Source organism: Asparagus officinalis, unplaced genomic scaffold (assembly GCF_001876935.1).
Source record: "Asparagus officinalis unplaced genomic scaffold, Aspof.V1 AsparagusV1_Un217, whole genome shotgun sequence".
Lineage (NCBI taxonomy): Eukaryota > Viridiplantae > Streptophyta > Magnoliopsida > Asparagales > Asparagaceae > Asparagus > Asparagus officinalis.
In genome coordinates this window covers 82585-94223 of record NW_017972482.1, presented here as the reverse complement: position 1 = coordinate 94223, position 11639 = coordinate 82585, and the positions used below count along the sequence as shown (strand labels likewise).

Genomic DNA, 11639 nt, shown 5'->3' with positions numbered 1-11639 from the left:
CAAAATATGCATGCACGTTTGTAGCTTATCTCCTATACATATACAATATCTCCTATGCATATAAAACTTTAAATTCACCTCATGTACATATCCAAATATTATAGTTTCCATAAACATATAAATTCCATAAATTCATGTACATAACTTTATACACATTTTATACATACGAGAACATCTCACCAAAAAGCATTTGATAAACACATCATAAATTATCTCCACACACCAAAACATCGTAACAAAATCAAATATATTAAGTGTACTGGTTTACAAATAACCCTTATGATAACTTAAATAGAGTTAATACAAAAAGTTCATAAACTGATCCCATACAACCTAGAAGACTGCCCCTTCTTCTTTATCTCTCTCTACTTACCCGCTCAAATTGTCATCGTTCTCCAAGAACTTGAGCTTGCACGAGTTCGTTGTCTGGTTGCATGTGTGGTTGTGACGATCCAACTTCATCATTATTCTTGCAAGATCCTTCTCGTCTCTATCAATTTAATCATCTCCATCATTCTTGATAGTCCTGTGTATTTCCATTGGGGTCAACTTAAAGTCTCTGATATTTACACACAACTATTAACCTCATGTATTTAAATGAAGTAGTTTGGTCAATGATTAGCATTTGCTAATTACATGGACTTCTGGTCTCATGTGTTTCAAAAATGATTTTTTACAAAATCGACCTATTTTTGGTTAATTAGACCGGATGACTTTACCAAAAAGAGGTTAGTTTTGCTTATTATTTAGCAAAAAGATCATTTTTACTAATTATTTTTCAAAAAAGGTCTTTTAAAAAATTCTCCTTTTTTAATTACCCACCTCATAAATCAGCATCATCCATAAAAAGTGTAGGATTTTTTGCATGTAATCCCTCATTCTTTATTAATTTAAAATTAGTCCATCAAATCTTTTAAATTAGCGCCTAGGTTCCCGAATTCTTAAAGGTGTTGGATGTTCCAAATTAACCCTTGGAGTAGGAATATCAAGACTAATGGAATGAGGTAAATAAAAATTTCAATAGTTTGAGGGGCTAATTTAATATTAGATACTTAAAATCATAAAAACTCTTATCGTGAATTTCGCACTTGTTCTAAACCACGTTATATCTGTGTGCTTGGAATGTTTTTCTATGTGATGTTCATCTTTCTGCAACATGAGTATATTTTTTATTCTTTATTTTGGAGTTTGACATAGTTAAAAGTAAATTAAACATAATTTTATGAATATTAATATAATTATATTAAATTAAAAAAGAAAAGAAATAAAAATAAAACTATATATCAAGTTGCGATCCGTGCACCATGGGGACTTGGTCAGATCCGGCCTGGATCTATACAATTCGTGGCCCGAGATTTCTGGACTCCCAAACTTGAGACTAGGGATGTCCAAAAAGCCCGTGGTCCGGGTTTTGCCCGGACACCTGGGCCAGATTCGAGCTCAGGTCCGGACCCGCGATAACATAACCAGTTCGGACCCGGGCCTGGCCCGGAACAGTGCTGGTGGGGGGGGCCAAAAAAAGCCCAAAAACCGGACGGGCGGCTCGGGCCCGGACGCCAGCCGCGCAACGGTCCATCGGGTCGGCCCAACCCGGCACCAACGGTCACCTCTGGTGACCGTTGGGCATAATTGCCCGGCCCGGCCCGGTCAAAAATGACTGTTTTGGCTGGGCCGGGCCGGGCCGACCAAAACGTGTGTTTTGACTATTTTCCCCCTAAAAACGGTCAAAAAACGGTTTAGAATACGAGTGTTTTTTGGTCATTTGCCTAAGAGGTTGCCTCTATAAATAAAGGGGGGTTTTCACTTATTCTCCTCACACCAAAACTCATATACTTCTCTCTAATATTCTCTTATACAATCTTATACTCTCTTATATTTTCTAATACTTCCATCAAATGACTTCTGAATCTAATTATGAAGCATAAAACCTATCTCCTACCGATCTAGAAATGAGTCCTCCTACAACAACTACTCCTCATACCGGTGTTAATCCTGAATCTGGTGGCGACAAATTTGCACCAAGAACTCCTAAAAGACCGAGATCCGATGTGTGGAATTTTTTTTAGAAGATAGACGTCGCCAAGAATGAACACGGTAGGATCATCACCCAAAATGCTAAATGTGCGTTGTGCGGCCAGACTTTCCAAGCTCATCATAAGAGCGGCACCAACCACCTCAAACGCCATATAGAAAAACACAACAAATACCAGAATTCTCAAGGTGATATCTGACAATCTATGATTTCCCAATCCTCCTCTTCTGGTAGTCTCGGTAGTTAGAATTATGACGCTGCCCAAGCCAGGAAATGCGTAATCAAGTTTATCGTTCTTAAAAACTTTCCTTTTAAATTAATAGAAGATGATGAATTTGAAGATTTGTTTAGAGATGGTTTTTATCCCGCATTTATAAAATTTTCTCGTCAAACCTATCAACGTGATATTTTAAAATATTATCAGGAGGAACAAGAAAAAATAATTTCTTATTTTAAAAATTTAAACTGTAAATTTTTTTTAACTTCTGATATTTGGACATCTAGAGTGCAAACTGGTTATTTATGTATCACAGCACACTGGATTGATAAAAATTAACAAATGTTTAAAAGAGTTATTTTTTTTATTATAATTGAAGAGTCACATACTGGTATTAATATTACAAATTTAATAATTGAAGAACTTATAAAACTAAAAATTGATCAAAGAATAGTTTCTCTTTCACTAGATAATGCAAGTAATAACAATGTAGCTGTTGATTTTATCAAAACAACTCTGTCATTACCATATCATGGTGAACTTTTTTATGTTAGATGTATCTGTCATATTATAAATTTAATTGTTCAAAGTGCATTTTCTGAAATTAAACCCATGATAGAAAAGGTTAGAACAGTTGTTAATATGCATAATGCTTCAGAAATGAGAATTAAAAGATGGAATCAATGTTGTAAAATAAAAAATTATAAGCCCAGACTAATTCCAAAAGATGTTGACCATATGTGGAATTCCACCTATACAATGTTAAGTGTAGCAATAGAATATAAAGAAATTATAAATGATTTTATAAATTTTTATGCTTTTAGTTCAAGCTCTGGTAGTTCTTATAGAATAACTAAAAATGAATGGACAATTATATGTAATTTAAATGAGATGTTACAAGTCTTTTATGATGCTACAATGTTATTATTTGGCTGTTATTATCCAACAATTATTTTAGCTGCTTTACAAATTTTAAATATTCAATTTTTTTTTGCCAAATATCGTATGGATGATACTTTTGGAGCTATAAATTTTCAAATAAAGAGCAAATTTAATAAGTATTTTAGGCATATTCCTCATATTTTTAGTTTGGGGTTCTTATTGATCCATGTTTGAAGGATATTAGCCTTCGAAGTTTGTTACAATCATTATATGGTGGACAGATTATAGACTTAGATGATGGATCCACCCTTACAATCATTATATGGTGGACAGATTATAGACTTAGATGATGGATCCACCCTTACTGCTACTTCTCATCATTTAGCTATTAAGATTATAGACTTAGATGATGGATCCACCCTTACTGCTACTTCTCATCATTTAGCTATTAGAAATTATTGTCAAACATTATATGATGAGTATGCAGTTAGATATGGTGTAGCGGCACAACAGTCTACAGCTTCGGCGTCTTCGAGCACAGACCGAGGTAAAAGTGTAAGTTTTGATAGGTATGCAATGATAACTGAACTAACTGGTGAATCTGAACTTGGATCAGCATTAGAGGTTTCTGAAATAGATGAATATTTATCTGCTTCCTTAGTTAAATGTCAATGAAATGCTTTAGATATTTTGCAATGGTGGAGAGAATATGGATCAGTTTCATATCCTATACTTTCCACCATGGTTTGTGACTTACTAATAGTGCAGGTTTTGACGGTAGCTTCGGAATCCGCCTTCAACATAGCAAGACGTTTGACCGACGACCACAGGACATGTTTAGGATCCGTATACTGTACAAGTGGTGATGTGTTTACAAGATTGGTGGAGGTACGAGAAGCGAACGCAAGATATCGATCAGATGGCTATAATTTAAGATAAATTTAAAGATTTGGACTAGCATATAGGTATAAAGATTAGATAATATTCATCAAATTATAATTTTTATTTTTTAGCTTTAAATTTGTAATGAATTATTTCGAAAAAAGTTACCAATGATAGTGATATAGGTGTTCGCGGGAAAAATCGTGTCTTTCTTCATTGATATCATTGCCATCTTAGTTAACAACTTTATGCGTTACAAAGATCCGGTCTTTTTATAAGATCCGGTTACAATGAAAATCAAAATACAAAAAAAGAAAGATTACAATTTATTTCCTTTTATGTCGAACGAATCGCGAGCTCCTGTTTTGCGGTCACTCGCTTTGTGTGGGTTCTTTGCCTGCGCCGGGGTTATTTGCCGTGGACCACCGCGTGATCTCGATCCGGTCGGATCTACACGATATGACGGGTATTATCTCACGAAGGAAATAATAGCCGGGTGGGGTACTAATTCACCAAGGAAATAGTAGCCCAAGTGTCGAAATCGACCAAGCGAATTCGAGACTCTTCTCGGGATCTAAGAACCAAGCTTAGATCCGGAGGAAAATCGTGTAGATCTCAGATCCGGTCCCTCTCGAACACTTGCCTTGTTTGGCGTGGATGATCGCCGAGAACCGGATCTCAAAGTCCAAGTCTTCAATCTTCTAAAGCTCCAATCTTTTTTAGATCTCAGATTCCAATCCGGCAGAGCTTCGACCCTCCCAAAATCCAACCTTTTGAAATGAACAATGCCTTGGCCTATTTATAGGCACTCAGAACTGTGCATTTGCACAGTTCTGAGCCTAGCCACCTGTGGGTGGCTCGGCTCTTGGCCGAGCCACCCACAGGTGGCTCGGCCTTGGCCGAGCCACCTGCAGGTGGCTCGGCTTTGGCCGAGCCACCTGCACTTCGTCTTTCTCACGGGAATAGACTACCCGGCGACGCGTGTTAGGCGCTGACTTTAGGATTTTTGGCTAACCCCAAGCCTTTAACGGATTTGATTAACCTTTACCGACTACCGTTTGAGTCGGGCTAGCATGCGAATTGTCTAAATCCGTTCCGCATGTAACGTTGTGCTTAGAGACTGAATCCTCTAAGACTTGTTGCTATGACTTTGAATACATAGACTTCGCCGTTGTCATGGGAATAGGCTACCCAGCAACGTGTATTAAACGTTGACTTATCCCTCCTTAGGCTTCGGGATAAAATACCCCAGAATCGAACTCTGGTGTCTTTTTCTACGGGGAAAGACTAAACCGGCGACGCGTGTTAGGCGTCGGCATATCCTTTCTTAGGATTCAGGATGAAATTCCCCATGCGTGTAAGGCATGGATTTTGGTGTTATTAATAACAACCTGTCACAATGTTGAATATGTGAACGGGTGTTCTTTTTAAACGGTTAAGAACTGACCGGCAGCGCGTGTCAGGCGCAGACTTATCCTTGCTTAGGTTTCAGGATAGAATACCCCAGAATCGAACTCTGGTGTCTTTTTGTGCAGAAAAAAGACTAAACCGGCAGCGCGTGTTAGGCGCAGACTTATCCCTGCTTAGGATTCGGGATAAACTTCCTAGGATGAATCCTGAATTCTTCGAAAAGGATTGGTATGGGGAAGGAAGAATTTTATATTCTATTCCCCGAACAAAGAAGGAAAGGAGACTCGAGGTGGGATCTCCACCCCCAGAATCCGGAAAGGTGAAACTAAGAGTGGGATCTCCACTCCGAGAATCAAAAAGATTCGGATAACCCTAACTGTCGGAAGGTTTGATTATCGAACTAAAGATGAATTTCTCGTTTATCGAGAATGAATCGTGGTTTTGGTCCTAACTGTAGGAAGGTTTGACCAAGTGGGAGGTTTGAGGTGACCCTAACTGTAGGAAGGTTTGATCACTCGATTTGAAAGTGGACCTCTCGTTCATTGGAGGAATCGAGAGGGGTTTTTGGTTTTGGTCCTAACTGTAGAAAGGTTTGACCGAATGGAAGGTTTAAGACGATCCTAACTGTAGGAAGGTTTGATCGCTTGATTTGTGGACCTCTCGTTCATTGGGAGAATCGAGAGGGGATTTTGACTGTGGTCCTAACTGTAAGAAGGTTTGACCAATCAGGAACTTTACGTCCAGACTCTAACAGAGAGAGTGTTGAGTGCACAGACACAGTGAGAACTTGAATGGGAGTCCTTATTCATTACATTGCTGTGGTTTTGGGAACTTCCCGTTACATAAATCGTCCACCCCCAGTTTCCTCTGCGGAACTGGTTCGGACATTATTATCAGTTAACTAACCGGGTTATCCTTAAGAATATTAGCTTAATATTCTCCAGGAACTTCCCGTCAAAAGTGGGGAAACAGTTTAGACTCATATACCTATTGGAGTATTAAGAAGCAGTTTATACTCGTATACTTTTCGGAGTGTTGAGAAACAGTTTATACTCGTATACTCTTTGGAGTGTCAGGAAGCAGTTTATACTCTTATACCGGTCGGAGTTTTGCCGTTTTTATTTGGCTTACCTTAGCGTTATAACGCCGGCTTCGACCAAGGTCTGAATGCTATTCCTGAGAGCAAAGCAATCCTTGGTGGGATGAACAACCCTTCTGTGGTATGCACAGTACTTTGGGTCCGTAGTGTTATCAGCTTCCTCCTGATTCGTGATAGGTGGTAGCTTGATCTTGTTGCCTTCGAGGAGCGATTCGAAGATGGTTGGAACGTCTTCGTCCTTGAAGGAATACTCTCTCTGGAGTCTCGGACCCGAAGTCTTCTGCTGCCTTCGGGATTGCTGTTGTGACGCTTGATTAGCACCACCAGCAGCTGCAGGTGCTTTGCCCTTACCACGGGAAGCGAAGTTTGAGTCCAGCAGATTAACCGTCGGTTGGTTCCTTTCGGCCTTCTTCCTTTTAAGGAAGCGTTCGGCTTGTTCACCGCGCACCTTCAGATCCTTCCAAGTGTCAGACGGTGCTGTCCCCATTGCCTCCAATACGTCCAATGCGAGGTTGTTGTGGCAAGTCTGGAGAATGAATTCCTCGGTGATCGGGTCCCGGCAATTCATCGCCTTGTTCCGGAACCTTTTGACGAAGGTGTCGACTAACTCCCCGTCTTTTTGTTTCTCGTCGAGCAACGATCCGATAGAGATCTCGGTGTCGTCGTCGAAGAAATTTGCAAGGAACTTCGTCTCCATGTCATCCCAGCTGTTCACGCTTCCTGGCTTGAGGCGACGATACCAATCGAAGGCAGCTCCGCGAAGAGTGCCGACGAATGACCGCACCATCAGAGGCTCGTTCCCAGAGATAGCACCCAGGTGCGATTTGAAATAAATCAAATGCTGGGTGGGGGAACCCCTTCCATCGAACGGCGTGAAGTTGATTAGACTAAACTTCGCCGGATAGGGGATTGATTCCCATTCCCTCGGGTATGGACAAGGAATGCCCGTTTTCTTTACCTCTTGAGCAGACAGCAACGTATTGATTTTACTCTCGAGGCTTTTGATCTTCAAGTCTTCACTTGTATCCCCGTTGGCATCCTCACTACCACCCCCTGCATTGATGGGAGGGTTATTGGCATTGTGAGCTTCATCCCCATCCGCGTGCTCCTTTTCCTGAGCAACCTGGTTACGGTGGCTTGGTTCACCTTGTTGGTTCCTGAATGCTTGGATTTGCTGTTCATGCATCTCTCTCATCTGCTGCATGGCCGTCTCCATCTCGAATTTAAAACTTTCTTTCTGCTTAGCCAAAGCGTCTTCAAGCATTTTGGCCATTTCTTCCGCGCCTATCATGAATGACTCGCGGGGTTGTCCTTCGCTGGACACTGTATTGTCCGATGCGACAGCAGAGCAGGAATCCGATTCTTCATCTTCCGAATGCAATCTTATCCGAACCCTACCATAAGTTCCTCGTGCGATGGCTCCGGACTGCAGACGGGTTACACGCCGGGACGCTTCCAGAAACGATTTGAGATCAATCTGTGTCGATGTCTCTTTGCTGGTCATGTTGGCGGTGACCTTCGGACATTCTCTGTCTTCAACCACCGTTCTCCTTCGTCGGGAACGCTTAGGCCTTGGCTCTGGCGTTTTAGTGCTGAGCCTTTCGAACACCGAAACCCTTTCGGGGACCGTCTTAGTGCAATTACACTGAGACAATACCGCCCGAATGAGTTTGGAACAGGGGCACTGAGTCTCTATCCTCTGGGGATTCCTTTTTCTGGATTTGTTCGTACCCCCAGCACGATAGTACAACTCGTCCATTTGATCGGAGTAACCTATCGCGTGTTGGCACGATATCCCAGGTATAACGTTATCATCACTGGACGACAACATTTCCTTCTGGGGGCAAATTGCCTTATTTGGACTTCCGAGAGTCACTCGCCTCGAAACGCGCCTTTGTGGGCGTGAATTCTCAACGGGCTCCCGAACTTCGATGCGCAAGGTAGTGCGCTTGGGTGTCGTGAATTCCTTGTCATGCTGAAAGTGACATCGACCCCCAGCATGTTGGCTCGTTCGGGATTTCTTCATAGGGCCCAAGCGTTCATGAACTTTGCTGCACCCGTCGGGGATTGGACCAAGGCGCTCCAAGATTGACCTCTTTCCTCGGGATGGTTCGGGAGGTTGAACTCGTCTTGAAGGCTGTAACGATTGTGCCTTAACCTGAATCGCCGTTTCAGATTTCGACCTCCATACTTGGCGGGTTGGGAGCGGTTTCTTTGCCACCTCCTTCTGCAGTCTTCTACGGGCTTCTTCAATTTGAGCCCGTGCCTGCGCTGATAGTGCGCGGCGCTTACGAATGCGCTCCTCCAGCGTTGATCGGCTCCGTTTGACGCGAACCCATTCTGTTGTTGGCGGCTTGGAAGAGGCGCCATTCGTCGGTTGTTGAGGCTGCTTGCCTCTTCTGTTCTTCAGATCCGCCTTGTAGCGAACCCCGTCAACAGATTCCATGGCCTTTACGAATTGTTTCGCAAGGCGTTGCCGTTGCCTTTGGCGGGCTCTCTTCGAGAGAGTCACTACGCCTTCGGCAACGGAGGATTTGGCCAGAGCAGATCCGACCTGGTTGGAAGTTGGGGAGATCTCACCCAATGCAGCTTCGGCATCAAACAGGGCGAGATCTTCGTTGGCAGCTTCAACTTCTTCGTACCAACGAAGTTTCCTCTTGGAGGAGAGCTTTGGAGACTTGGACTTGCGGGAGGAGGTAGATCTGGGCGAGGACGACAGGTACGCCTCGAACATCTGTTGGTCGAATTCGTACTCGACCTCCTCCTCGACCGGGATCGAGATCCGCGGCTGCTTCTCCCAGACTTGTATCGGAACCCTCAGCCGAAGAATCAGAAGAGTATCCTCTCTTAGTTCTGTTAGCAATTTGATCGATAATTTGCCAACTGTTCGCGGGAAAAATCGTTGCTTTCTTCATTGATATCATTGCCATCTTAGTTAACAACTTTATGCGTTACAAAGATCCGGTCTTTTTATAAGATCCGGTTACAATGAAAATCAAAATACAAAAAAGAAAGATTACAATTTATTTCCTTTTATGTCGAACGAATCGCGAGCTCCTGTTTTGCGGTCACTCGCTTTGTGTGGGTTCTTTGCCTGCGCCGGGGTTATTTGCCGTGGACCACCGCGTGATCTCGATCCGGTCGGATCTACACGATATGACGGGTATTATCTCACGAAGGAAATAATAGCCGGGTGGGGTACTAATTCACCAAGGAAATAGTAGCCCAAGTGTCGAAATCGACCAAGCGAATTCGAGACTCTTCTCGGGATCTAAGAACCAAGCTTAGATCCGGAGGAAAATCGTGTAGATCTCAGATCCGGTCCCTCTCGAACACTTGCCTTGTTTGGCGTGGATGATCGCCGAGAACCGGATCTCAAAGTCCAAGTCTTCAATCTTCTAAAGCTCCAATCTTTTTTAGATCTCAGATTCCAATCCGGCAGAGCTTCGACCCTCCCAAAATCCAACCCCTGAACAAATGAACCAAGGCCTCTATTTATAGGCTCTCTTTACTGTGCCCGCGCACAGAAATCTGTCGGCCACCTCTGGGTGGCCGGCACTGGGCCGAGCCACCTCAATGAGGTGGCTCGGCTTGGGCCGAGCCCCTCCGGGTGTGTGGGTTTGCGGTTTTCCGCCTTTGGTTCTATTCGTGATTCGGTTCTGTGGTTGATTTATCCAGACTTGATTCGTTGATCTGATTTGGCAGTAAATCCGGATCCTGATTAGGCAGTAAATCCACTTCTGAGTCTGAGTCCGAAACTGATCTTGATTCGATCGTGATTCGTCCGAGTCCGCTCTCGGTTGGATGACTCGTTGACTCTTCGAACACTTGGCTTGATCCCGCACGCGAATGGATGTATTCCGTTGCTTGCGTGCGATTCGTCAATCTCGTCGCCTCGTTGGTTTGTCGGTTCGTGCCGAGCTGAGCTAAGGGACCTATAAGCAATTTTATATGCCTACAATAGGTGAGTAGGTGCCAACCTAGTTGGGATAACCTAGTTGGGATATACTCATCTATTGTGATGCGACGAATTCTGAAATAAATTTCTACTTGTAAAAGATTTACTAATTATTAATAAAGAAGTTATTTTTATCATCTTTTATTTTTATAATTTTTTGTACATGTAATTTATGTCATTTCAAGTTATTAAAAAAATTTATGTCATTTTCTGTAATTTTTATGTATATTTTATGATGTATGAGGATTTTTAAAAAATTTTAAAAAAAAATCGAGCCAGCCCAGAGCCCAAGTCCGGGCTTCGATTTTACCCGGCCTGGGTCAGGTTTGCCGGACCGGACCGGCCCGGATGGACAGCCCTACTTGCGACCATGGACCACGACCCGGCCCACATAGGCCTGGTGAGCAGAGAGGTCGATGGCTATTTTCATTTGGGTGCATACTAACCTAAATTTGAAGACTTAAAAGAATAAATTTGCAATTATAAAAGATTTGGAGATATCAATATGCAATTATGGAAGAATTGAGGGGTATACAGCCAAATAACCCTCAAAAGAAAACAAGGGGGAAAAAAGAAAGAAGAAAGAAAAGGAAGAGAAATAATCGCAGAAAGAAGGAAAAATCCAAGAAGAAAATGGAAGAACTAGGAGAAGAACAGGAGACCAACCCATCTCTCAGCTCCCCTCTCCTTCCATCGAAATTGCATGATCCTGAAATCTTCACTGAAGTGAAGAGGCAACTGAAGCTAGCAGGGCCTCTGATAGCAGTGAGCCTTCTCCAATTCTTCCTTCAGATGATCTCCATCATGTTCGTTGGTCACTCGGGCGAGCTCGCTCTCTCTGGTGCTTCAATGGCCACCTCCTTCGCCAATGTTTCTGGGTTCAGCGTACTGGTATGCATCTGGGTCTTCCTTTTTTTTCCAACCGTTGTTTCAGTTTAGAGAAAAATGGGTTTGGATTGTGTCCATGTGGTGTTTGAAGAAATGCCTGGTTGAGTTTAATGATGCATCTGAGTTTTGATGCTGCGAATTTTTAAGTGGCTTTCCCCTTAGAAACCAGCTTAAATATGGGTAAAAGGCCAATTTGGTCCTTGTATTATGGGCTCATACTCGGTCCCCCCACTTTTTCCCCCTCAACTCAGTTCCTGTACCATAGGGTTGA

General features: G+C 42.7%; 1 long non-coding RNA gene across 1 annotated transcript; it reads right to left on the bottom strand.

The window, feature by feature from the left end:
- Window positions 1-230: 230 nt before the first annotated feature.
- LOC109827448 lies at window positions 231-11232 on the bottom strand. The gene is made up of 2 exons (XR_002243435.1): window positions 11147-11232; window positions 231-526 (listed from the first exon to the last, which is right to left on the bottom strand). It is a non-coding gene; the product is annotated as an uncharacterized LOC109827448 (long non-coding RNA).
- Window positions 11233-11639: the final 407 nt, after the last annotated feature.